The sequence below is a fragment of the Lepidochelys kempii genome, chromosome 5 (assembly GCF_965140265.1).
Source record: "Lepidochelys kempii isolate rLepKem1 chromosome 5, rLepKem1.hap2, whole genome shotgun sequence".
In the NCBI taxonomy this organism is placed as follows: domain Eukaryota; kingdom Metazoa; phylum Chordata; order Testudines; family Cheloniidae; genus Lepidochelys; species Lepidochelys kempii.
Window position 1 is genome coordinate 94,023,802 of NC_133260.1, and position 26,621 is coordinate 94,050,422.

Consider the following 26,621-nt stretch of genomic DNA (forward strand, 5'->3'; position numbering starts at 1 on the left):
ATCATTAATGCATGCTATCAGGTTACTGGTCTCCCCTGTTGTAACCATTAAGATATGGACCTTCAGTTTTAGTGTAGAGAAATTAGTAAAGGAAGTAAAAGGTGTCAGATAACTCTCTTGAGCCCCTCATCCCCCAAGCACTTGTTAGTCTGATATGTTGGCTGATATCCTCATTTCAGTTTGCTAGTTCCCTATATTTCACTGTTCTGTTTTCCTTATTTATAATCTGTTGCCTTTTGAACTCACTCAATCCTCTTCCTTCAGTGGACATTTCTGGTTATTTGTTTCATATGTTTTTTCACTCAGGGCTCAACGATATCTTGGAGGCACAGTCTTGAATTGGGGGTGGAACGCTGCCTCAGCAAGAGCTCTGGGAAGCATTATGCCTCAGGCAGACACAATGCCTCTTGGAGCACCCCATTGGGAGCAGCTACCATTCCACCATTTTAGAGAGTGCAATGAGTGTGTGTTGAAGTTGGAAGGGAGGAATACGATCAGGTAGTAGGTTCATTTTCCTCCTTAATACATGACTGCATCTCTGCTTTTATCCAGCAGCAGCAGGACTAGGGAACACTCCTCTAGTCCTAGTGTTGCTATGGAGGGAAAATGACACAAATTTACAAAGGAATGGCTCTACTGGCTGTTGCATGAGAAGAGGGGGTGCAGGTGGATGAGCTATCTATAAAGGCACCAGGGAGGGTATGTATTCCAGTCATACAGTGGAGCTATAACAGAAAAGAGAGACCCTGGGTTCTGGTGGGGGTTGTCATATAGCATATCCCGGTGTCATATGGTCCTGCTTTGAGCAGGGGATTGGACTAGATGACCTCCTGAGGTCTCTTCCAACCCTAATCTTCTATGATTCTATTAAAAGAATGGGAGACCTGGAATTGGAACCGAGGACTTCTAAATCACAATCCCTCTAGTCTAGCCACCTTGGTGCACTCTCTCATGAGGTTTTTTATATAGCATATACAGGAACAAGGAAAATAAAATAATTTTTTGCTTACCTACAGTGCTAGCACATGAAAAAATATTGAAAGTAAATAGTTCAAAGCACCAAAAATTTGATTTAAAAAAGAACTATTAGTTACTTTAAATCCAGTCCAGTGTTTTGCTTATGCATCTCCAGCCAGGTTCAGGGACATTAGTGAATATTTCTAATAGCTAGATATTCTCTTTAAAAAAGAAGATAAATAATCTTCAAGCGCAGAAACTGGAGATCAATTCAATTGTTAAACAACCACAGAACAGCATTCCTGGACTGCAGCAGTATCAGGTCTTCCTCTTCAGCAATTAAAGACAATTCAGAATTACATTGTTTAATTATTTGGAAAGATTATATGTACTTCCTTTCTCTAATAAAAGAGAAGTATGGGCATATGCCATTATCTAGTCAAATTATCATTTTTTGGGATCACTTTTGTATTTAACTAGTCAAATTCATAATCCACTTATAAAAATAGAGATATCTAGAGCAGGTTTAGGAGTTTTGGGCCAGGAGGGGGATTATCAATCGAAGAGACTCCCCTCCCATCTTGTAAATTAGAGGTTATTTTGTCTTGTCTTGTGCAGTTGTTTAACTTTTTAGCAGAACTGGGAGAAAATTGGTGAATTTTGTATGACAGTCTAATCTACACTGGAAAATTTTACTGGCATGGCTATGTCAGTTAGTAGTGTACAAAAATCATCCCCTAACCAATATAGCAATGCTTGCAAATGCCCTAGTGTAGATGCAACTATACTGGCAAAATAAAAGTCCTTTTTCTGGTATAGCTTAAGAGAGCTGTAGCTCACGAAAGCTTATGCTCAAATAAATTTGTTAGTCTCTAAGGTGCCACAAGTACTCCTTTTCTGTTTGGGAAGTGGCTTAAACTATATCAGCAAAAGAATTTTTGTTGCTGGTATAAGCTGCATCCCCAAAGCAAGGGTTTCTGGGATAAGGTAGGGATACCTAAGCCATTAGGTAAAACTGATATACATGTAGCCATTTTGTTGTTTAAACTCTTTTCTCTCTGATAGCTGTGTGTCCAATAATAAATAAATAAATTTTTGTTTTGAAGTAGCTGGTCTGAGCCAAAACATTTACCTCCTAGTCACAGCTCCTGAAGGCAGGTTTCTTGCAGGGTCCAAACCCAGTTGGACGTGCTGAGGAGAAACAGTTGGTAAACTGGGGTGCTGCAGCCTGGTGAACTGGTCTAAGAGTGGGTGGTGCTGTGGGAGTCCATTCGGAGACGAGTGGGACTGGCAGGCCGGTCACTTGACAGGGTGCTCTCAGGAAAGACGTAATAGAGATGAAAGGTGCAGCTAATTCTGTAACGGTGACAGACAAACACGAAAATATCAGTACATGAGCTCAAAGCAGCAAATCACCCCATCTCTTTTCTCCCTGCTTATAGCAATAAATGACGTTTTCTGGGGACAGACTATAAAATGTAAGAGGATGCATAAATTGAATACTCCTCTCCTAGTTGTATGTTTTATTATTTTTTCCATTCTTCCACTTTATCCCCGGCTTCTCCATTCATAGATGTTAGGGCCAGAAGGGACCAATGTGATTATCTAGTCTGACCTCCTGTATAATGCAGGGCCTAGACCTCCCTTGAATTAATTCATGTTTGAACTAAAGCATGTCTTTTAGAAAATGTCCAGTCTTGATTTAAAAATTTCCTTCTATCTCCAACTCATTCTGTTCATCAACGTTCTTCTATTTTCTCATTTCTCTTCACTATTAATTTTCTATTCCACCGTTGTCTTTCCCAATTTCTTCCTTTGAAAAACAGCTGCTCTTTTTATTTCAATCTCTTTCCTGCTCATTCTTTATTTTGTGCTGTACAGCTGATTGTTTAAATTGTCCCCCTTCCTCCATTTCTTCTGTTCTTCTGTTTTCTCTGTCCCCTTGGATTCCTCTTCAGTCCATTCATCTCTCCATAGTCCTTTCCTATCCATTCCACCCTACCTCTTCCCATCCATTTTTCCTCTCTTGAGGGCAAATCCCCCTTCTTCTACATCCTCTGACATTCCCTCTGATATGGTATCTCATTTCTTTAATCATTGTAATTTTATCCTTTTTACAGTGGTATTCAAAATGGGCAGGACTCAGTGCATAATGAAATTATGTGGCCATGCAAATGCCTCCCTAAATTAACTTTTTTGCCAAAAGGAAGCTAACCTGCTTTATAATTCCACAGAAATAGCAATTTCCTGCCATCTTTCAAATACTCAGTTTCTCTGCCATTTTGCCTTCTTCTTCTTGCCTTTGTGTGTTTCTGTGTTCTCTCCACAAGGGGAAGCTCAATGAAATTCTTGAACTTCTCTTACAAGGACTGAGCAGGAGGCAGCAAGAGAGAGATGTTAGTGGTTGAAGGCCGGGCAAGGATGCTTGACTTGTCCCAGTAAGTCTTCTCAGATGTAGGGAGGTACAAAAAGTGAAAGCAATTACTTAGGATGTGAAGGGAGGCTTGCGAGAGGAAAAGGAGGCTGCCTTCTAAGCTGACTGAGAGCAGATTTCCACCAGCAGGATTTAGGAGCAAATATGCCATCAGCCTCCTTTTTCTCTGCAGTTCCCAAATATGTGCTGTTAGGTGGAACTCAAATCCAGCAGGAGTGGACTCCTTTTCCTGCTAGGTCTAGGAGCTGTGCAAAAGGAGAAGGAGCTGTCATGCAGAGCTCCTTTTTCCAGCAGAAGTAAACACATACCACTGCACAGCCAAAGAGACCTGGATACTGTGTCCTCCTTTCCCCTAAGAGTGCTTCAGCATCTTATGTTTCTCAGGCTGTTCCCTGCCCACCTAACCAGCCACCGTGCAAAATGGCTCCTCCCTGGGGATTTCCTAACCCTCACAGTAGTTATGTTGCTTTTGGGACAAAGCAAATAACTTGCATTGGTTACATATTCACACTTAGTGGTGCATTTTTAAAATTATTTCAGTAGTTAGTGGATGATGACATAACCAAGTAACTGCTACACAATCCATTGCAACTTAGACACAAATCCATAGTTTAGTTCTAATGTGCTGCTTAGAACCAGGGGCTATTTGATCATTGGTCTAGACAGTCAGTTTTAATTGAGCTTTTTCTCTAATCTGAGAAGACTGTCCATAAATCTAGTTTGTTTTTCACCATCACTTCCCTTTCAGTTTATTCCTTACATAGGAGTCATGGGTTTTCTAAACTCCTTTTAGTGGTTTATGCAATCAGATTTCAGGAAATTATTTAATGAAGGAGAACAGATGTTCAGTTCCTCTATTTAATAATATTTTTAAGAAGAACCTCGAGTCGATCTTACAAAGTTAGACCCAAATTGGTGGGCCTGGATTGTTAGGTCTGTAATTTTTGAGAGAGCTTTACAATGTATGTGCTGTACCTCCGCTCGCATAGCTTGGTGAGCTGTTGTATCTCACTGGATAGTATATGAAGGAGACTCTAGTACCAGCAATCTGTACTCATAAATTTTGAAGTGTATGGGTATCATTAAGCTCACAAACAGGCCACTTTTCCACGGCATAGTGGCATGACCCCCTTACTTATTTATTTGTAATCTTTACTCTGTAATCTGCAGGTAAAACAGTTTCACTTTTAAACATGAGGAAATCCCTCTCCCGTCTATCTTTTATCTATACTTAATAGTATATTTTAACAAGGACATTGGTGTTCTTCCTCCCTTGTCCTGCCTGAAATCTGTGTGTGGCGTGCCACTAGATTCAGCCAGGCAGGATGCTGTTCCAACAGGATCTCAATATTTCTGCTCACTGTGTTTCTATTCCCTGTTACACTGCTGCTTGCTAATTTTCTGTGGCTCCCTGTGTCTGACATCGATAAACTTACATGACACACGAAACAAGGAAGCTAGACTTTTCCCCTGAACCACCCAGTGGGAGGGAGATGCATCTGGGCAGGCCAAAACCTATGCACTCCCTCAAGATAGAAATGATTCAAAGGATAATTCTCTTTAATAATCCAACATACCCCTCAATTAAATAAATAATGCTTGTGAGAAAAGATCTTATTTAAATTTCTTTATAAATTCCCCAGGTATTTTGGGTTGCATAAAGCCTTGGAACTGAATGAAACTCTCCGAGGGCAAAACAAATATTAAACCCTTTGCCTGCATGAAGCCCCACTGAGTTCAGCAGGACTCCACACAGGCATGGGGCTGGTGCACACTGTGACATTTCACTCCATATTCTTTATGAAAATATGCTTATAATATGGATATAATATAACTGAGATATACTTTATGCAAGATGGATCACGTGAGATGTCACTGGAAAGGTTATGATTTACTGAATGTGATTATCCAATTTGCATGCGTGTATCATTTCTGTATCTGAAGTTAGGAATATTGACTATGTATCTGTATTTCAAATGTGTTACTTTGGGTGTCAGCCCCAACTAGCCCTTCAAGTACAACAATGGAAAAGCCAGCCAGAGCTAATGCCCATTAGTATAGACAATGGACTGTGAAAAAGCTTAGTCGTCTTGTGGATGCTCTAGACAGCCTGCGAGTAATGGCTGCCACAGCCCTGAAGAGACATGGATCCAAGTCACCTGCTGGTGGACCCACCCCTCAGAATGCCAGTGTGCTCCCACTGCGAGACAAAATGTTCCTGCCATACACAAGAGCTATATAAGGCAGGGGACTGACATCATCATGGTTCTCCTCTGCCTCCCCACCCAAAGAGACACTGAAAAACACCTGGAAGCAAGAACTGAACTGGGGGAGAAGGGTTGAGCCTAAACTGGAAGGGCATCTAGCTTGTGAGTAACAATACCTGAGGTCTCAAGCTGGAGACCTATGTTGCTGCCTTTCAAGACTTTCTGTAATCTGCCTGCAACAATATCTAGGGTGAGAAATTTCTATTTGTAACCAATTTCTTTAGTGAAACAAGCTTAGTTTGCATGTTTGGTTTTATTTGCTTAGTAATCTGCTTTTTCTGTTTGCTATCTCTTTAACCACTGAGAATCCATCTTTTGTAGTTAATAAACTTATTTCTTGTTTATAATCCAGTTCATGCAATTCATAATGTGAGGGGCACAGGAGATAAGAGGCTGTGCATACCTTCCTCCACACTGAGGGAGGAGGCGGATTTCATAATATGCCTTTGGGTTTGCACTCCAAAGGAGGTGGACACCTGAATGCTGGGGCAAGTCCCTTAAGATTAGCCTTCCCAGAACTGATCTCAGTGTCTGTTTCGTTCTGCAGTTGGGCATGGCCCTGCCTGTGTGTTTTGCTGGAGGAGGCTTAATAGCCTGGCTCAGCAAGACAGGTTAAAAGGGTGCTCAAGCTGGCATAACAGTCAGGCTTAGTGGTATCTCAGTACATCAGGTGGCATCTTAAAGGGGAGCAACCCATCACACACACCACAGTCCAGAATCAAGGCCCAGGTCAGGACACCCTTATATATTGTTTTAGTTATAAGAACAATGTATCACTGCCTTTTTCTCTGCCTCTTTCTCCTCCTGTTTGGTGATGTAAACCCTGCTAATTTCACTGGTCTGAGGCTTCATCCTGCAGGGTGAAGCCTCTGGCAAAACTCCTATTGATTTCAACCTGAAAAACCTTCCCAAAAGATTAACTAAGGACAAAATGGGTAACATTTGGAAGAGGTCAGTGTTAGGGGCACTTTGTGTTCACTTTTGTGTCCACGTACATCTATTTTCACACACAGCAGCCCCTTTTAGGCCTGGTTGACACTGAGAAGTTATGTTGACATAGCTACATCAGTCAGGTGTTTGAAAAAAATTCATACCTCTGACAGGCATAGCTATGCCGACAAATCCGCCTCCCCGCATAGTCACAGCTGTATCAATGGAAGAGGGCCTCTGTTGACATAACTAACCTTGTTTGGGGGAAGTGGTGTTCATACACTCATAGAAAAACTCCTTCTGTTGGTGTCGGTTGCATCTGCATGAGGGGGCTATGGCGGTATAGTCTCCGTAGTGTAGACATAGCCTTAGCATAGTGCCAACTCTTTCTTTTAATGAAAAGTTTTAGTAAGAGCCCTGTTACTTCCTTTTATCTCTTGTAATATAAACTCTGATGCCATAACTTGTCCAGCCCTGAATACAGCTGCTGTTTCTTTCATTTATGTGCATGATTTGCAAGTTAGAACTGTACAGTCAGTGGCAAGGAAAGCTTACAATGAGTAAATGTAATAAGACACCAAGTTGGTAAGAATTTTAAGCATGTGCCTGTCTTTAAGTGTGTTCCAGTGAAGGCACTGGAGCTGCTCAAATGCTTAAAATTAAGCACGTACTTAAGTACCTTGCTGAATTAGGGCCCAGGCCCTGTCAGAAGTACAGAACTGTATATAAAATTACTGTTATTCCTTAAAAGGTTGGCTGCCTTCTCTTTGTCTGTCTGTCTTTCCTTTTGTTAATTTAAGAAATGGGGTCTATAGGCAGATGAATATTTTTCTGATAGTCTTAAGGACACAAAAGTCAGAGAAACCTAATCAATATGCTTGTTTAAAAAAGTTGCTTGAGGAGAAACCTAGAGGAAAACTATTAAACAAACCTTATTACCTAAAGATTTATGCTTATACTGCACTAGAGACATTCTTCCTCTGGCCTGAGCAATATCAGAGTGAGTGGGATTTTAAACTGACATCAGGGTGTAGTCAACTGGCTTTGCTGAGCAAAAAGGAGCTTAGCAGAATTGAAAGGCATGCCTCACTTTTTGCTGCGGTTTTATTTTTTTCTCTGTTTCACAAACCTGGGTGCCTGGTCTGCAGACCTTTCTCTTTCATTTAAAATTTGATGTGCAGAACTGGAGAATAAACAGCTGGTCCTAATCAGAGCAGGCCATAGAATCGGCAAACCTACATCAGCAAGGCAAAGGCTTGCACAGCAGACAGTCTTGGCTAAAGAAGCATGGCATTTTTGTAAAATTACTAGCAGCTCTATCAAGTTGTGTGTAATTTTTCACCAGGAATGGGATCCAAAAGATATAAAGCTATTGTACTTCATAACGGGGAAAAAAACAACAACCTAGTCAACTTCCATTAGCAAGTCAGGGAAAAGAAAATGCATACACATATAGACATAGACTCACACATACACATGCAAAGAGTCCTTCTGAAGACTATAATCATCCTCCCTTCTGAAGAACTGATACTGTGAGTCAGAAACCCATAAAAAGGTCAGCTCTGGGATCTGAATGGAAAAGGAAATGTTTTTATTCACCCCCAAAGCAATGGAAATTTATTGTGTATATTTGGACAGGCAGTTCCCATTTTTAACTGGCCTGGTGAGTAAACATGAGAAATTGATTCCATTCAGTTTTTATTATGCTCCAGGCCTTTGGACAGGGAGCCAAGTCATGGGCTAGGGAAAGCAGTTTAGTGGGCAAAAGGTTAAGGAGAAAATAAAGTTAAGTATCCCCAATGTATCAGAGCCAAACCAAAACTTCAGACATATCCAACCAGAAATAACAGATAACTTACAATGTTTATGGAACTTTAGTTCAGGAAGGTGCAGCAATAAATCCTGATGTTACCTTACAGCAAAGTAAGGGACCCCAGTTAAATAAACATAAGTCATAAAGTGAGAGGCTGCCTTCTCATGCCCCATGAATTTATAGGCAATGCTCCTAAACCTGGGCTTGATTTGTGGAGGCTGGGATTCAGACAAGAATCCCTTGCTAATAGAAACCTATATCCTTTTGTAATCCAATTGTCTAATCTCTGGATGACAAGATTTCTCATCAGGGCCAGCCTCAGGTTGTGGGATGCTGTCCCAAGTAAGGGTGTGTCTTTGCTGCAGAGTTAGCCTGGGCTCTTATTTTGGTTTGAGTTTTATCCCCCTACTGTCCCCACACACAAATCTTTTACTCATTTTTATATGTGCTTTCAATCCAGACATGTTTACCCACCTAGGTGTATAAGTTAGAGCCTGGGTCTTGGAAAATAAGATATGGAGGAAACTTAGACTTCCATGTGCTGTGCACATCTGGAAGTGGGAAAACTTTGTAGCTGTGTGAGCCATTAGGGGGAATGAGAGAGATAGATTAAGCAACTGTGAAAAAGGTTCAGGATGAGTGTCATTACTGAGTAGGGGCCTGATGGATTTGGATTTAGCAGTCTCAAAACTGTGCATTGGGGGCAGGGGGAGGTTTATAAAGAAGTCCCCTTCCAGCCTCCAGAACACATGGCTCTGTGCAGGTGCCTAAATCACGTCTTGCATTTGTCTAGGGCTGATCTTACTCTTTTATTTATTTATTTAAGTTTCAATATGCCTGAATTTGTTTCCTCTCTGGAAGCTTGGGCTGTTTGTGAATGAAAATCTAGTTTATCACTCTGCACAACAGCTGCCAAGTCACAGGGCTCACCAGCAAATGTCCCAGAGAAGTAGTGAAAAAATTTACGTCTATCTGTATCAAAATGTACAACACATGGGATCTTCAGTGCATTTCTAGATATGAGCCAGCTGAGCACTGAAGTAGGTTTCCTTTCAGTGTCACATTATCATCAGCCTTTTCTATTTTTTTCTCTCTATTGACATTTGTTACCTGCATCTCCAGTTCAACATCTTAAGAAAGACAAAACAGCAGTGGGATGAAGTGTGTGTGTGTGTGTGTGTGTGTATGGAGGGAGGGGGGAAATCCCTAAGAATAATTGGATAAAAGTTATATGGTGATCCCTGAAGGGGGAAAAAACACTTCAGTTGTTGCTGATTGGCACCAGAAACAAACCTTTATTCTGAAAAGGAATCTCTATTGAACCCAGCTGTTTGACAGGCATATTCATTTCCTTCTTGGGGGAAAAATAAATGGATTCCCCAGGAGTTTATGCGTATCAAACCACTAAGGCAGCCAAAACCATTTGTTTTTCCATTTCTGTTTATATGTCATCACAACGTAAAGTTAGAAACACATTTATATAACAAAAGTGTTTGTAACCTTCAGACATTCAAAGCAGAGGTCTCTCTCTCTCTCCTTTTTGTAATGCCAAGTGATCTGTAAAACAGATACTAACAAATTGCTTTGGTTCTATATTTTAGTGCAGTTAGAATTCTGCCTTAGAACTTTGTCTGTAGTCATCTCTCCCCCCCCCACCCCCAATAAACAGACAAACGTGAAAATTACTTTTTAAAAATGTGGTACAGGTAAAGGAGTTAAAATTCTTCAGAAATCACAATAGTATTCCAGCTATTTTAGCAATTAGATGTTTTTGTAACTTGTTTATGGTTTACATATAAAATGGGGGGTCCTTTGGGGCAGAGGAATTGTGTGAGTGCGGGGATACTCACCATAAAGATTCACTTATTGGAAAGAATATTGTATCATATTATATTTGATTATTTTTTCAGCATGACTGTAAATGTAGCCCAAAGTAGCTTGTGTAATGGAGACCATTGCTGCAAACATTATCTCTGCCCCTTGTTTGGAGCATCAGACACTAAAGAATGAGCAAGAGCTTTTTAAATTACCACGGAAACCTTCTTTAGCTGGAGATTTTCTTCACAGGTTCTTTTGCAGAGAATAACCTACCTGCTTTGTACAAAAGAATACTGCTCTCTAGTGGAATCTGAGGAAAAATTCTATGACCTCACTTCTTACCTTCCTGTGCATTTTTGGCTATTTACAGTTGAAATGCAGCTTAGCTTTGTCCAGGAGTTGACATGTTATGATATATGGCTACCATTATTGTGATATAATACTGTGAAGTGGCTTTGCTCTTGTAATCAAGTTAAAAAAAAACCTTTTAGATTTTTTTTTTGTTTGTTAAAACCTCCTCTGTAAATTGAAACCAGTAGGTTTCTGCAGATCCCCTTTTCTGAATGCTGCTGTCTGCATGAAGGAGAAAGGGCCTGGAACTAATAACTATTTAATTTACACAGGAACTCATAATAATTTAACTTGCATAAGGTTAATTTGGGAGTGATTAATAGCAGCATTTATAGGGCTGGAAATTTTTAATAATACTTCACTCAGGAATTTATGGCACTAATGTTTCATATCTATGCTGTGCTTTCATGTTGCGGTCATCACCTCCTTTGGAGTGGCAAAGGTCCACCACAGCTAAGATGGAGTTGTACAAATTGTTCATTCTCTGGCTCAGTGGGTGGGATGCCATGGAAACACACATGCATACACAAAATGTTTCCTCCCTCCGGGTCTAGTTGTAGATCTGTTGTATGTTTGGCTAGACTTGATGGGATCAGCGCTCTTTTGACAGCCTTAATCGCTATCACTACTCACAGTGAGCCTGCAAGCTAGTGAATTGACTCTCTGGCTGTGCTTAAAGTGGGCACATAATACAGGACCATAATGGATGTGGATTGGAATGTGCTGTAAGTGTGAATTCAAAACAGGCATGCACTGCATTGAGGTAATACAGTGTTAAACCTAGATCCAGCTGCTCTCTGAAGATTTATTTTCAGTATGACCTATTCCTTAGGACATGGAAAGTAACTTCACAAAAGAAAGTTCTTCTGCAATGAAGACCAGTTCTTTTGTGCTCAGAGTGTGTCTGGTTCTTGTTTTGTAGGAGGCAGGGGTGGTCATACTGGATTAATGTAGAAGCTTTCTGAAATGTAGTTGGCTGAATTGTCATGCAGAGAACTTTAATGTTAAACTGTAAGTAGAGCTGTGTGGAAATATTTGTAACTGGTTTAAAAAAAAAGAAAAGAAAAATGAGCCCATTTTAAGGTAGTAATGGGGAAGTAAAGCTGGATGGACACTGGGCATTTAAGAATAGATGGATCCCAGGGACTTTCCCCACTCCTTCACCAGACTATCATAATAATCAATTTGAAATAGCACCAGTTCAAAAATTTTAGGGAAGTACTATTTGCTAATGAATTAAGAACGAACTTTAAGTAAGGAAGATGGGTATAATGATACTTTGCAGTTATAAGCATCTTTTACCCAAGGATCTCAAACCGCCTGTGACCAGGTCTGCATTAGATACATTTTCCTGGGTACAGTATGTTGATTAAAGGTTAGTGATTATTTTTATACATTTCTGTACTGGCAAACCCTTGTAGTGTAGACACAGTTATACTGGCATAAAAGTCCTTTTGCCAGTATAAATTACTTCGCTCAGGGAACCAGTATAAATTATACTGGCAAAACTACTTTTTTGTCCGCATAAGCTGGATCTACAGTAGGATGGTTTGCCATACAGTTGTACCAGTATAACTGTAGTGGCAAACCTTTTCTAGGGTAGGCCTGGCCATACAAACGTTAATGAATTGATCTTCACAACTCCTCACTGAGGTATGGAAATATTATTGCCCCTTTTTCACAGATGAGGAAACTGAGACACAGATTTAAGTGATTTATCAAAATGATGCAAGAGATTCATGTCACAGCTGGGAACAAAACCCAGATTTCCTGCCACTGATATCTCTGTATTAACCACAGTATCAGCCTTCTTCCCCTGCAATATTTACAGTTAGAGATGGGTAGGAAAAGGGCTTTCCTCGTAAGAACATTTTTGAAAATCCAGACATTTTTCCCATCCCAATTTGGGACAAAAAGTCAATGTTGAGCATTTTCACAAACAGTTTGGGTCAATGAAAATGTCTCATTTTGATAATTTAAATGTTTCAATTGGATTTTGATGTTTTATTTTTAACCTTTCCCTGCCAGCTTAAATTTCTAAACAAAAAGTTGTTTTGAATAAAAAACTGGAATTTTTAATTTAAAAATATTAAAACATTTCAACAATTTCAATGTTTTTTCCCAAAAAAAACTTCGGGTTGGGAATCTTCAGGTTGGGAGATTCATTGAAACTGACCCTATTTCACCAACAGTTTCAACAAATTAGCATTTTTCAATGGTTTGTAGAAAAATTCCCAAACAGCTTTATTTACAGTCTTTTCTTTCATTTCAGCTGGCAATGAAAAGTTTCCCTGGGGCTGGGGATGAAAGGATATGAACAGAGATTAGAAAGAACCTTTCTGCAATAGCAAAAGGCCAGATATCACCTGCGAAAACTGGTAATGTTGAATAAAACATGCAAAGAGCTATGCCAAACATACAGTAATTTTAATTTATTGACTTTTGAGTTTTCTGGTATTGTAAATTTTAGTTGATGCAGAGAAGTCCAATCCACTTGAAGACTGAGCATGATTAGTTAGTTAGTACCAGTATAAAGGTTGTTCTCCGTAATGAAGAGGAATCCATTAATGTTGCACCATCCACACCAGCATTCAACTAAGGCTTGGTCTGCACTAAAAAGTTAGGTTGACTCAAGGTGTAGGTCAAGCACACCCTTGAGAGATGTAGTTAAATCAACCTAACCCTCAGTGCAGACAACGCTAGGACTATGGAAGAATTCTTTCATCAATCTATTTACCACCTCTTGGGGCGGTGGATTATCCAGGCCAACAGGAAAATCCCTCCCATTGGCATAGATACTGTCTACACTCGAGTGCTACAGTGGTACAGCTGCAGAACTGTAGCTGTGCTGCTGTAGCGTTTCAAGTGTAGACAAACTCTTACACTGTGAGTGTTTCCATGTACACTGTACACAGATGACTCGGACGGAACAGCTATTGTTTATTTCTGCACAAGCTACACTGATCAGGTATTGCTATTGGAAATGTTTTCTCTGCTAACCTGACAGAATTTCAGTTCCCCCTGACTTGCATAGAGAATATTGACATTTTCTTATTGGACTACTAATTATCATTAATTAATTAGGATTAATGTTTCCAAAGTGTATTGAGGATTGAAAACACACTTTAAGTGCTAAGTATTACTTTAATTGATTTACAGAGCACCTTTTGTAAACATCAGTGCTTTGCAGCATAACACTAAAGCAAACTAATAAACAGTTATACAGCACGTGACATTTCTCATTAAAAGGTGGAAGATATGGTTAAATGAAAACAATAACTAGAATGAAAGAAACTTTCAAGTCAGGATTCAAAGGAACCCAGGGAATTAGCTGTTCCGCTCTCATATGAGAGAGAACAATAAAATCAGAACCAGATGAGAAAAGCCATGATCCTTTAAACAGCAAATGGCAATGATGGACTAAGATATAAATCAGAAATTTGAGCACAAGCTGAGGATGAGGACATACGCACTTTCCAAAGTCTGCACGTAAACATGAGTTGAGTAATGAAAAACTTTAATCACTTGACTCTTAGTGTACATTCAAGGTCCAGATCATGACTGAGGCTGGCCAGACAACAAGAATTCCATTTCATGAAAAATTTTGAAGTTTTGGAATTTGTTTTAATTCCACCTCAGAATAAAACTGGCACCTTTCAAAAAAATTTATGAAAAAAATGAGAGCAAGCCTGCAGGAAGGCTGCTAGCCCAGTGATTAGAGCAGCCACACAGGATGTGGGAGACTTGGTTCAGGTCCCTGCTCTACCTGATTTGGAGCTGGGATATGAAACTGGGTCTTTCACATCCCAGATGAGTGCCCTTTTGGGTATTCTGGGACGAATCTGTTTACTAGATCTGAGAAATCATTCCAAAATTATTTTTGTCAAAACTACTATGTTTCCATGAAAATTTTCAGTTTCAAAGAATTGGTGTTTTCCAGTGAAAAAAATTTCATCAAAAAATTCCTGACCAGCTCTAATTAGGACCCCCAAATCTGCAGCTCTGACAGTACCCTGGAATCCTCACACTTCTTTGACCCTGGTGAGTCTGGTTTTAGACTTGGGTAGCTGTCAAGGTTCCTCCCCCACTCTGAACTCTAGGGTACAGATGTGGGGACCTGCATGAAAAACCTCCTAAGCTTATCTTTACCAGCTTAGGTCAAAACTTCCCCAAGGTACAAAATATTCCACCCGTCGTCCTTGGATTGGCCGCTACCACCACCAAACTAATACTGGTTACTGGGGAAGAGCTGTTTGGATGCGTCTTTCCCCCCAAAATACTTCCCAAAACCTTGCACCCCACTTCCTGGACAAGGTTTGGTAAAAAGCCTCACCAATTTGCCTAGGTGACTACAGACCCAGACCCTTGGATCTTAAGAACAATAAACAATCCTCCCAACACTTGCACCCCCCCTTTCCTGGGAAATGTTGGATAAAAAGCCTCACCAATTTGCATAGGTGACCACAGACCCAAACCCTTGGATCTGAGAACAATGAAAAAGCATTCAGTTTTCTTACAAGAAGACTTTTAATAAAAATAGAAGTAAATAGAAATAAAGAAATCCCCCCTGTAAAATCAGGATGGTAGATATCTTACAGGGTAATTAGATTCAAAAACATAGAGAACCCCTCTAGGCAAAACCTTAAGTTACAAAAAAGATACACAGACAGAAATAGTTATTCTATTCAGCACAATTCTTTTCTCAGCCATTTAAAGAAATCATAATCTAACACATACCTAGCTAGATTACTTACTAAAAGTTCTAAGACTCCATTCCTCGTCTATCCCCGACAAAGACAGACTATAGACAGACCCACAGACCCTTTGTTTCTCTCCCTCCTCCCAGCTTTTGAAAGTATCTTGTCTCCTCATTGGTCATTTTGGTCAGGTGCCAGCGAGGTTACCTTTAGCTTCTTAACCCTTTACAGGTGAGAGGAGCTTTCCCCTTGCCAGGAGGGATTTCAAAGGGGTTTACCCTTCCCTTTATATTTATGACAGTAGCGTTATGCCAGTAGGCAATATAAGGTGAGGTACACAGTATCTGGAAGTAGTGCTGACTCTCATTCCAGGATATATTCAACAAAGCACTTACAACATTGGTGGAACCATATATGCTTCTGTGTGCTCCCTACTTCTGCCTGCTCCACAACAGATAAGATATGCAGAGAGCATTTCTTTCATTGACTTATAATTTCCTATTGATGGTGAATCAATTATCCAAGCACATTTTATTAACTCTTTCAGCTGCCTATGATATCAATGATCACGAGATATTGCTGACTTGACTGTGATCCCTAGAAGAGATGGACAGAATCATTTATGACTGATTCAATTAATTAGTTGCTCAGAGTACTTAAAGAGTACCTATTTAGTGATTGATCATCTGCCCCAAGAACAATTTTATGTGGGGTGTCATGGAGGCTTTACTGTACCATCCTTGTTCAACAAGTATATGGACCCAGAGGGGAAGATAGTGAGGCTGTAAGTGCTGCAGTTTCTCCATTATGTGTGTGACACCCAGCAACGTGTGTCCACTTCATTGAAGTCAGTCAGTATGGATGACCCAGCTTGCGTAATGTCTGCTGAGATAGGAGCTTGACTAAGAGTGAACTGGCTGAGCCTCAGTCTATATAAAACAACGGTCAGTATAGGTGGTTGGGGTAAATAACCAACAGGAGGGGGTTACTGGTGGTGATATCAGCTCACACAGAGGAGTCTTCCCACTTTGACTTAGGCTCATCTGGTGATCCTCTTGGATCTGCCGTCTCTTCTGGAAGCTTACATAATTACGGTGGCCAAGAATGCTTTTTATTATTTACACTCTGTCAGAAGATTGCTACCTATTCTGTCAGATGTGGTCCTTGCCATAGTGACCCAGGTGCCTTTGTGAATTCAGGGTAGGACTGTGGTAACATGCATTACTTAAGGCTACACCTCAGAACCACTTTGAATCTGCAGCTGGTGCAGAAGACCGTAATCTGTTTTTAAGAAGTGTTTCTTACAGGGAACATATCCTATTACACTAGTGCTTAGTGAACTGCACTGACTTCCAGTTTGTTTCTGGCTGTTGGTTTTACATTGTTTGGGTCCCTGGTTGCCTAAGAGAGACCACATATGGAGAGAGTTGATCACAGCAACTGAACTCACCTAAAGCATGTAGGCTAATATGGGTCTGGTTTAATTTCGAGGGGCTGGAGGAAGAATTCTTGGCAAGGAGCACCCCATTGTTGAATTTTCTGCAAACTTCTGTTCAATAAGGCCTGAATCTGTTGACCTTCATGTTGCAAGGCCCACATGTTCTTTTACTGTAGAGCAGAATGGGAAGGTGAGAGAGTTTTGTGAAAGATTCAATGGGATTTGGGAGAGTCTATGTCTTTTTGGAGTAGGCTAGACATTGTTCTTCTAGTTTTGTATTTCTACCAGTGCCTGGAGTATAACATGGGCACACTTTAAATAACAGAAATAAATATTTTTGTACTCTGAGCTAAAATGAAATAACATGCATAATCCAACACATCTGAATAAAGTGGAAGGTGGTCTCAACATGCCCTAATAGTTGTGAGCAGGAGGTTTTTAAAACCTCCAGATTACACAAAAGGAAACAGCAGAGTAAAAGTACTGCTGCTAACTGTTAGGATGCAGATCTGGTCTTGAATATTTAAACAATAATTGACGCTGCATTCAGAGCAATGAACGGCTCCCATGTTGAGGCCACACATTGCGATGTTTATTTAGAAGCAGGGTTGATGTTAGGCATTATATTACACATGGGAAGGAAATGAAGGAATCTGAGAGTGGTTTCTTCTTAATGGTATTGTCAACACAGAAAGAGACACTGGTTTTCTGATGTGAACTTTCCAGCTCTTAAGATTGTTTTGAGAGGGACATGGGTGGAGATGCAGATCCTGATTAGCTGATTTGCTTGTTACCTTGCAGTTTTTAAGTGAAAAGTAATGTTGGGATTGATTAGATTAAAAAAAAAAAGAGTGAGAGAGAAGGCTTGATATGTGAGCTACAAACTTGATAAGCCACCATTAATGTTCAGTCTTTCCCCCCCTGTTTCTGTTATTAACTGTCCCCCACCCTTCACTCATTTTGAAATACTGGAGCAGTTAAGGGATAGCCAAGCAGAGGTTTAAACCACTTGCAGTGAGGAATGATTTGAGTTGTGGTGCTTTGGACCATCCTTTTCTTAGTGTGCAGTTTCCAGGAATCTCCTGACTAAATAAACTGTCCAGACCTGACTTCCAGAGGTGCAAAATGGGACTGATTCACCACTGCATTATTCCAGTTTTATACTGATGTAACTATTGATTGCAGTTGAGTTAAACCGGCATAAAATTGGAGTAATACACTAGTGGATTTGGCTCAAGATCTTTCAGGTAGTAGTTTGGAACATATCTTTGAGATTCTAAGGCAGAAATGTTGAAAGAGAAGAGAGTCCTGGAGCAGTGCCATGATTAACTTATAAGGATCATTCTCTGTCCATGGAGAGGGCCTAATTCTACCCTCTCTTAAGCTAGTAGAAAACCAATGTAACTCCTTTGAACTCTGTGGAGTTGTACCAATGTAATGGGGCAATTAAGCAAGTAGTGTCATATCTGGCCATATCCTGGTTCTATGTCTGCTTTTTACAGCATTTATTTCTAAACCTTCCTTCTTACCAAAATGAGACTAAAAGAAACGGATCTTCTGATGAGACCCATCACAACTGGATAATTTATACATGAACATTTCAGAGGTTGATCTAGCATTCAGCTTCAGTCACAGTTCAGTATATTTCAGTCACAGGTGTGATCATCCTACCTACTGGACCTGATTCTCCACTTCAACCAATGTAAACCTGAAGTAATTCCACTGAAATCAATGGAGTCATGCTGGTATAAACAAAATAAGGCCCATAATTTCTCTTTACATTGGCCTGATAATTGTTCTCCTTTTTCTGTTTGGAGCCTTTGTCCACCAGTTAAATATCGAGACTGTTGAATGGCTTTGACTATGCCTTGGTGGCTAGTTATATTAACCTAGTCTTAAATATTAACCATAATGTCTTTAAATCTGAGGTTTAAGGCCAATTTTCTCCTTGGTCTTCAGTGCAGTGCTGGGTAAAAGGAAAAGATATAGCTCCATAACAGCTCAGATGGAGGGGCTCTGATCATTCTGCCTATGTAGGGCAGACACAGACAGATTGCCTCAGGGTGATCTCTGGGATGGGAGAGGCAAGGGGGAGGAATTCTGCACTGTAGAACTCTTTAGACTTGCTGCATGCTTCTCCTGTACACTATCCCCAATATGTTCTGCTAGACTCTAGTTTGTGTGTAGGGAGAAGATGGAGGGTCACAGCTGGGAGACTGGTTAACCCCTCTCTATGCAGTAATGCTCAAGCGAGTGTACTACCTAATCCCGTGTTCAGTGTGTTATACCTGTCTTGTGTGTGTTTGTGAACTGATGTGGGGGAAGGAGCAAGAGAGAGGTTCCTTGTGCTCCTTCCCATTCCTGCCCCGTGAACCCTCAAGGAGCTGCCAGAATTTAGTTCATAGTTTGCACGGTGGATGCCTCGACAGGAATCTTTGCAAAATGGGCCAGATTCCCAGCTGGCATAAAACAGCCTAATGTCTCCTGATGTTAATAGAGACATGCTGATTTACTGGGGATCTGGTCCATTTATGGTTTTTATTCTTTTCCTTCTCTGGACAATTTTATATATTTGTTGATGATGATCCATGTCTGTCACACATTCTGAAATGTCTCAAATGCAATATTTAAGACAATAAATGAAAGCTAAAAAGAAATTTGATTTGATAATTAGATCATTTGTATTACTGGAATACTTAAACAATTTGACATGAGACTAAATTTTGACTGTTATAAAAGGCAAAGCCTAAGACCAAGAAATTTTAACCACCCAAGAAGTGCAATAATAACCCTGCAATGTACTGCAGGGGGTATATTATTGCTAAAGCTGAACTTTGGTCACAGCAGCAGGTGGATCCTGGATTCCAGAGGGAGTCCTGTATAATTTTTGTTATATCCAGTCTTCCTTAATATCTGGGAAAACAAGGATCTGTTTCCATTCACTTCCATGTCCACTTCTAGGTCCTGCTCCTTATGCATGAAGACCTGTATAGACGAGTGCCTAGTTATCTCCATGATGTGCATTTTCTTTCTTCATGACCCTCTTTCACAGCATCCCAAATCATCCCTTGTGATAAATGAAGATGCTTAGGCTGTCTGTCAGCAGAGTGGACTGTCTGGCGATAGAGGGCAAGGCTTTTCAGTGGAAGACATAAGGCATCCATTATACAGTCACATAAGAGTAACCAAATGCCTTGAATTGTGAAAGAGTTTTATAACCAGTGTTGTGACTTTGGATATGACAGCTGGCAAGGAATGACTGAGGTTATGGAATGAAAGACTAAGTATCTTCAGACACGCTGACATACATCTGGAACCCCAGGAGAACCTTCCCCAAGGGGCCAATACAGATTGGTCAGTGTGGCGATGCCTGAACCACCTGCTTACGCAAACTGGTAGATCAAATAGGACTACTCTAATGTCACGAATCCATGCGAGTGTGGTGAAGTGCAGACCATGGAATACCACCTCATTTGCCAACTCCTTTGAAAAGCATCTAGTCTGTGACAAGGACACAAGAAGAAATTGAAGACCTTCAGATGTGAAATTCCACCTACCCCTGAATCGTCTCATTTTAGGGTACAATTCAAGTCTCCTCTTCTTGGTCTACCCTTCTAAGTGAACGGTGCTCCTGGCATTACCTCCTTGCATCACCTGGGTATGTTGCTTTGTTAAGTAAGCAAACTCTGCCATATGATAGGGAGGAAAATATCATCTAAACCCTATTTTATGGTGAACTGTTATATTTCAAATTTTGTAAAGTGTGGCTAAGGGCTATGGTGAAAGACACCTTAAATATATACGCAATCATAATAATTTACAGAATTTAAAGAACCCCGTTTGTTGAAAGCTCTGGAAGAAACAGTGGGATCCAGCAAACAGGGCACAGGACCAGTACTAGGAAAGCTGGGTTTTATTCCTGGCTTGCTACTGACCTGCTGTATGACCTAGGGCAAGGCATTTCTTCTCTCAGTGCTCCAATTTCCCATCTGTAAAATGGGGATAATATTTACCTTCCTTTGTAAAGTGATTTGCGATTTATGGTTTAAATGCTGCGCATAGAAGCAAGTATGAGGGGGTAGCCATGTTAGTCTGTATCCACAAAAACAACAAGGAGTCCGGTGGCACCTTAAAGACTAACAGATTTATTTGGGCATAAGCTTTCGTGGGTAAAAAAACACTTCTTCTCCACTGGACTCCTTGTTGTTCACATAGAAGCAAGTTTTTATCATTATTATAAAGCCATTTCAGAATTAATGTTGCATGTGTCAACAGAGATATTAGTTTACAATGGGCTGGGCAGCACATAATATCATTGTAAGCACTTAGTGCTTACCTTTTGTTTTGGAAATTAGTCTTTCTGCCTAAAACCATTATTTCTGTCCTCCTGAAGGTGTGTCGCCCAAACATAAATTTAAAAAATGATTTTCTTCACCAGAACTCTGAAACTAATCTTATAGCTAAAATGTTTTCTGTCTAGTGGATTTGCTATGGGAAACTGATATCTTCATTCGCAAAATTAGGTTGCCTTATGGAAGTTGTCTCTCTGGAAAGCGAATTTAGCAACTTGTAACATTAGCTGATTAAAAAAGATCTTAACTGAAAACCATCACCAAATACATGGAACGATACAATTAGTTAATTACTCATTCAAAGTCAGTGCTGTTTACTTTGTACCTTGAACACAAGTTGCCATTAAACAGAGGGCCATCCTGTTCTTCTTTTGTCAAGGAATACAATCGGAATGAGTTAACGAATAAAGATTACCTTTGTTTCAAAAGCATTCTTTCTTTATTCCCAGAACACCACTTTGTGAGGCCCGGAGTCAGTGCTCGCCAATAAATGGAGTTAGGAGGCGAGAAAACCAGTGTGAGATTTGAGTCAGGCTTATTATCTCATTGTGTCAGGAACCATGGCCTGCAGCTGGGCCTGTCCAGTTGCCAGACAGCCAATAAGTGGAGCTGGGCCACAGCAGAACTACCTGATTAGCTAAGACCGTAAGGTGGCTTGCTCTTAAGCCCTGTGGATTCTCTGTCTTGCAGTTGCCTCATTCCAAGCTCACTTGCTGCCCTGTACCTAGCCCTGCTCCAGCCCACACCTTGTCTTGTTTCAGTACTGCCTGAAACAAGCTCTACTCCTGCTTTCCTTGACTCCAGGTAATCTGGTTCTGACCCTGGGCTCTGATTCCTGGCTTTCACTGTGTCTCTACCCTTGGCTCCTGCATTTGGAGTCCAGCTCTGGGCCTGACTCCTGCACTGACCACTGGGCCAGACTGTTTACAGTCTGATCTCCTGACACATTGACTCAAATGAATGGAAGAAAAAACTACACTTAGTTTAAAAACCAAACCAAAAGTACCAGGACACTGTCAACAACAAAAAGGAGTTAGGTGACAAAATCCTATTGAAAAAAAAAATGGATTTGGCTCCCAGCACCCTTCGACTCTTTAAAAGTCCCAGCCTTTTACTATTTTCTGATGCTAGAACAGCCTTAGTAAGTCCAGAGTCTAAACTTTTAAGTTGGCAATATCTCTTTAACTTTCTATTAACATAGCTTTTGAATGGAATATTACATTACTATAGACATATCTTAACTACAGAGATTGAAAATTGAACCATTTAAATCAGTTGTTAAAAAGTGATTTCATTTAACCATATTTTAAAACTTTCTCAACTGTATTTATATGAGAGAACAGCAAGGCCAGGTAAAGACTCTACAAACAGGTTTCCAGAGGTATTCCATTCTATGTGCTGCCTCGTGCCCCTTTATGACCATGTAAAGAAATTAGTTGAGGGGTAACTTTATCACCCTTAATCTTAGTCCAGAAATGAATGGGGGGTGGGGGGAGAGGTTCGTAAATTAGTCCCAAATATCCATTGCTTTATGTTTCTGGTAGAGCTGTGAGTCAAATACACAAAGTTACTGGTGCTAGAATTCATTCTCCAATTAGAAGTCCCTTTACTTGGCCAGATATGTGCTTATTGCTAATTTCTCACAGGTGACCTATGATAGGAGGGGGGAATTAAGCTTGTGCCCATTTTTGCTTCTTTACACTGTAGAAAGATCTAGAAGGTTGTGGGTGTTTAGGTTATTCCCTCCCCCTTTCTCTTATTCATTTATTTTACAAATTAGAAATACAGCTCTGACCACTAGAGAACTAGTAGAATGGTGACATCACAAGAACCAATAGAGTAAAAATTCAGGGCCAGATTTTGACTTGGCTGGTGTGACAGGACAGTGTGATCACTCCCTTGTAGCAACTACAAGAGTTGTGGGTAGCAGTGCAGGGAGGAAAGCAGTTCCCATCACCTGACAGTGCAAGTATACAGGAGTTGGTGGAGAAGGAAGTGGGTAGAGCCTTGGCTCTGCAGTCCCCAAAGCACCAGCTAGCATAGGTATGTCAGAGATAGTACGCAATGCTAGATATAGACCTTGAGACAAGTTGGCAGAACATGACTCTTTTCCAGTTTGCTCCAGTAATGCATTGCCTATGCTTGGGGTAAAGTCATGATTGAGCCCCCAGCAAGCAAGCGAGCAAGAACCAAAGCAATTTTTAGTTGGATTGTGTGCATCTACTTTTGTTTTAAATTAACATCTACTGGTTTTGACTTTAATGACTAATGTACATTGTGGATAGCTTTATTAAAAAGTCAGCAATGGACAGTTAAGGTGTCAGGGTTCACAAAAATATTCCCGAGACTTCCCAGAGATCCTCCAGAAAAAGTGAGGACTAATAATCTGATAGTTCTAAGGTGGACCTAAATTAACCCCCTCTCCTCCCACAACCACACCCTTGAAGTTATATTATTATAAAAATAATAATAAAGCATAAAAGTTCATGATCCCCTTTTTTAAAAAAAGTCCTTTTAAGAACATCTTTAAGAACAAAAGTGAGGTAGAAAGACTGTAACCGATGATGTAACTGGGGGTATGTTCAGGCAGGCAAACCTGTTGATTAAGTATTAGGAGTGAAGTATAAATTTAAATATATGCACATAAAAACCTAGGTAAAAGGGTACTCAGGTTGTACTTGGTGAACATTTGGTCATGGTTTTAAAACTGTCATTAGGCGTGGTCCACTTGTTGGCAATCCCATCAAGAATTCAAGGACTGAATGGATATAAAGTCTGGGGGCCCTTCCACTAAAGGCTTGTGGAAGTAAAACAGCTGAGAAGCTGCAACTGGGGGAGAGGAGAGAGTGAATCTTGTACAAATGACTTGGCCCTAGTAATCCCTGTGCTATCAGTCATCCAGTTTTCTAAGCACTGAAGTTCACCATGTTATCTGGAAGATCATATTAAAATAATGCGTGAAACAGCTCTTCAATGGTAGCCTATTGGGATCAGAATTCTATGGCAGCAGGCATGACTATGTTGTAAAGATGCGCATGTTTCTCACAGGTATCTTCCTCAGCAACATTTTTTTTTAAGATTTTCAGCTGCAGAAGGCCCTATCACTTTGGATAATAATTTTCCCAGCTGAAACATGTGGTGGGTTGGGGGGAAGCAAATGTCTGTGAGCTCCAAATTTCCACTGACTGTTCTCAAATTAAATACAAATGTGAACAGCAGGAGGTTGACTTTTTAAGCAGACAAGTGTTGCTGCACATTTAAAAGATGGCTCCTCTTCAAATCTCTTTATTGGCTCCCTTTGGCCTCCTGCATCTAATTTAAACTCCTAGCACCTGATTCGTTGTTGCCTTATGGCCTCTTTGTACTGGTACAGAGGGCCAGCAGACTGGGTGCAGAGAGAAGGCAAGAGTGTATACATATTGAAGGTGGGCTAAAGAAGGGAGGGAGCAGGAAGTGGTGTAGCTGGGTTGGTGATTTGGTGACCCTGCAGTGGCTAGAGGGACCATTGAAGTAGGGCTGTAATTTAGGGTTCTGGCTCTTGGAAGCCCCTGAATAAGAAAAACTGCCTCTCCCTCTGCTCTTGCAGTCATAACTGTGTCAGCACAGGGATGACTCTGCCCCTCATCCTTGGATTCTAGGCCCTGCACAGATTAGTTCCTGCCTATCTCTTCTTACTTCCTTTTGCTCCCCCTTACCTCCTCTACTTCACCCAAACAGCCTGTCTTACTTCTCCCTCTGTGGCCATCATCCACTCTTGCCTCTGCTTTCCATGAGACCTCTGACACACAGAACTCCTTTTCTTGACCCACTCTACCATGCCTCTTCCATTTCTCCCTTCAAATGCCTTCTGCCAAGACACCTATAATTCCTAAATCCTGTTTCCTAAAATATCATCACAACATGTCCCCATTTTGCACCAGTAAGATAAGTTCTTAACGTCATTCCTTTCTCTCTGCATCTCACCTCCCATCCTCTCTCTATCGGTATCGCGACACTACAGCTGGTACAACAGCACTGCTACAGTGAGGCAGCTTTGCTGCTATAGCGCCATAATGTAGGCACACACTACATCTACATAAGGGTTGTTCGCTTTTTCAGTCAGAGTAGTTAATGCACCTCTGAGAGGTTGTAACCAGGTTGATGGAAGAATTCTGATGACGTAATGCATCTAGACTGGGAGTTAAGTTGACCTAACCATGGCACTTAGGATGTGAAATTTTTCCTGGCTCTGAGCAGCATAGTTAGGTAGATCTAATTTTTAAGTGTTGACCAAGCCTCTATGCCTCAAGCCTCTAAGCTATTTAGATTGTAAACCCTTCAAGGAAGGAGCCTTGTTTTTCAATTTGTCCACAAAGTGACTCCTACGCTTTAGATTCTGTATAAATAATCTTCAGTGGAGACATTTTATTGCAGTTAAATAAACCCAAATGGATCCTTTTTACCAGTTCAGAAAAGATGAATCAATTCCTCCGTCCTCTCCTATTCGCAGAACTCCTGTTCACGTTCTGGTTGCTGTTAGAACCAGAAGTAACATGCTGATATACAGTGAGAAAAGAAATTGTTCTTACAAGATTTACAGCCTAAGGGGAAGATGGTGGTATTCATGGCCAGATCTGTGGAAGGGAGTATATGTGTGGGTGCAACATCTAATGGCTGTTCCCTGGGGTATTTTGCCTATAGAGTGCTAAGGCAGAAAGGCCGAGTGGTAACCAAGGAAACACACCTAGGAGTGGCAACTATTACTGCCCTTTAAGAGGGTGAGGCATGTGCTTCTAAAAAATCTTTTCAAACCCTCTGATTTTTGTCACTTCCTCTGAAGTTTCTTTGCTGGTGTTAATCAATATAACTTGCTTATACGAAACTTTCATGCAGGAAGTGATCAGCTAAGTGCTTGTTCCAGCAAAGACTCAGTTTTTAGCATCGTGTGAATGAAGATACTATTCAGTGCGAGTAAGGACACCAGAATTTGGCCCCAAATAACACTGGAGAAGTGCTAAACATTACAAGGTGGTGGTAAAACTGGCCAGGGCAGGAGTGGGAGTAGTGCTTCTCTTTGTCATAACTTTCATTAAAAATGGTTTTGTTGTGTTTAGGTTTATGGGCGTCGTGAATCTAATCTGTTATGCTATGTTATCTCGGCATACAGTTATGCTTCCTTATTAGTAGATAGGTACAATAAATCACATATGATGTAATATAAAACATAATTAACCATCTCTATTTGTATTCTGATTAAAATACCCCTACAAATTGGGAATCCGTGTTTTACAATGTACATCTCATATGACTTGTTCCTGCTTCAATCCTTTCAGTCTTTCACCACATGGATAAAGCAATCCAAGATCTTTCACCAGGTCAGATGACTGCAGTCACTAGCCTGCAGTGGTTCTTAACTTTGAAAGCTTTTTCAAAACTTTCAGATGAAGCACAGGATCTCCTTTAGCAGTGAACATGGGTCTGATGAAAGTAAATAATTCTAAATGAAGGTGAGAGCAGTTTGATGCTTCAGAGATGTACATCTTACTTGCTTTGTATTTCTGTAGATTTTTGGTTCTCTTACTGAA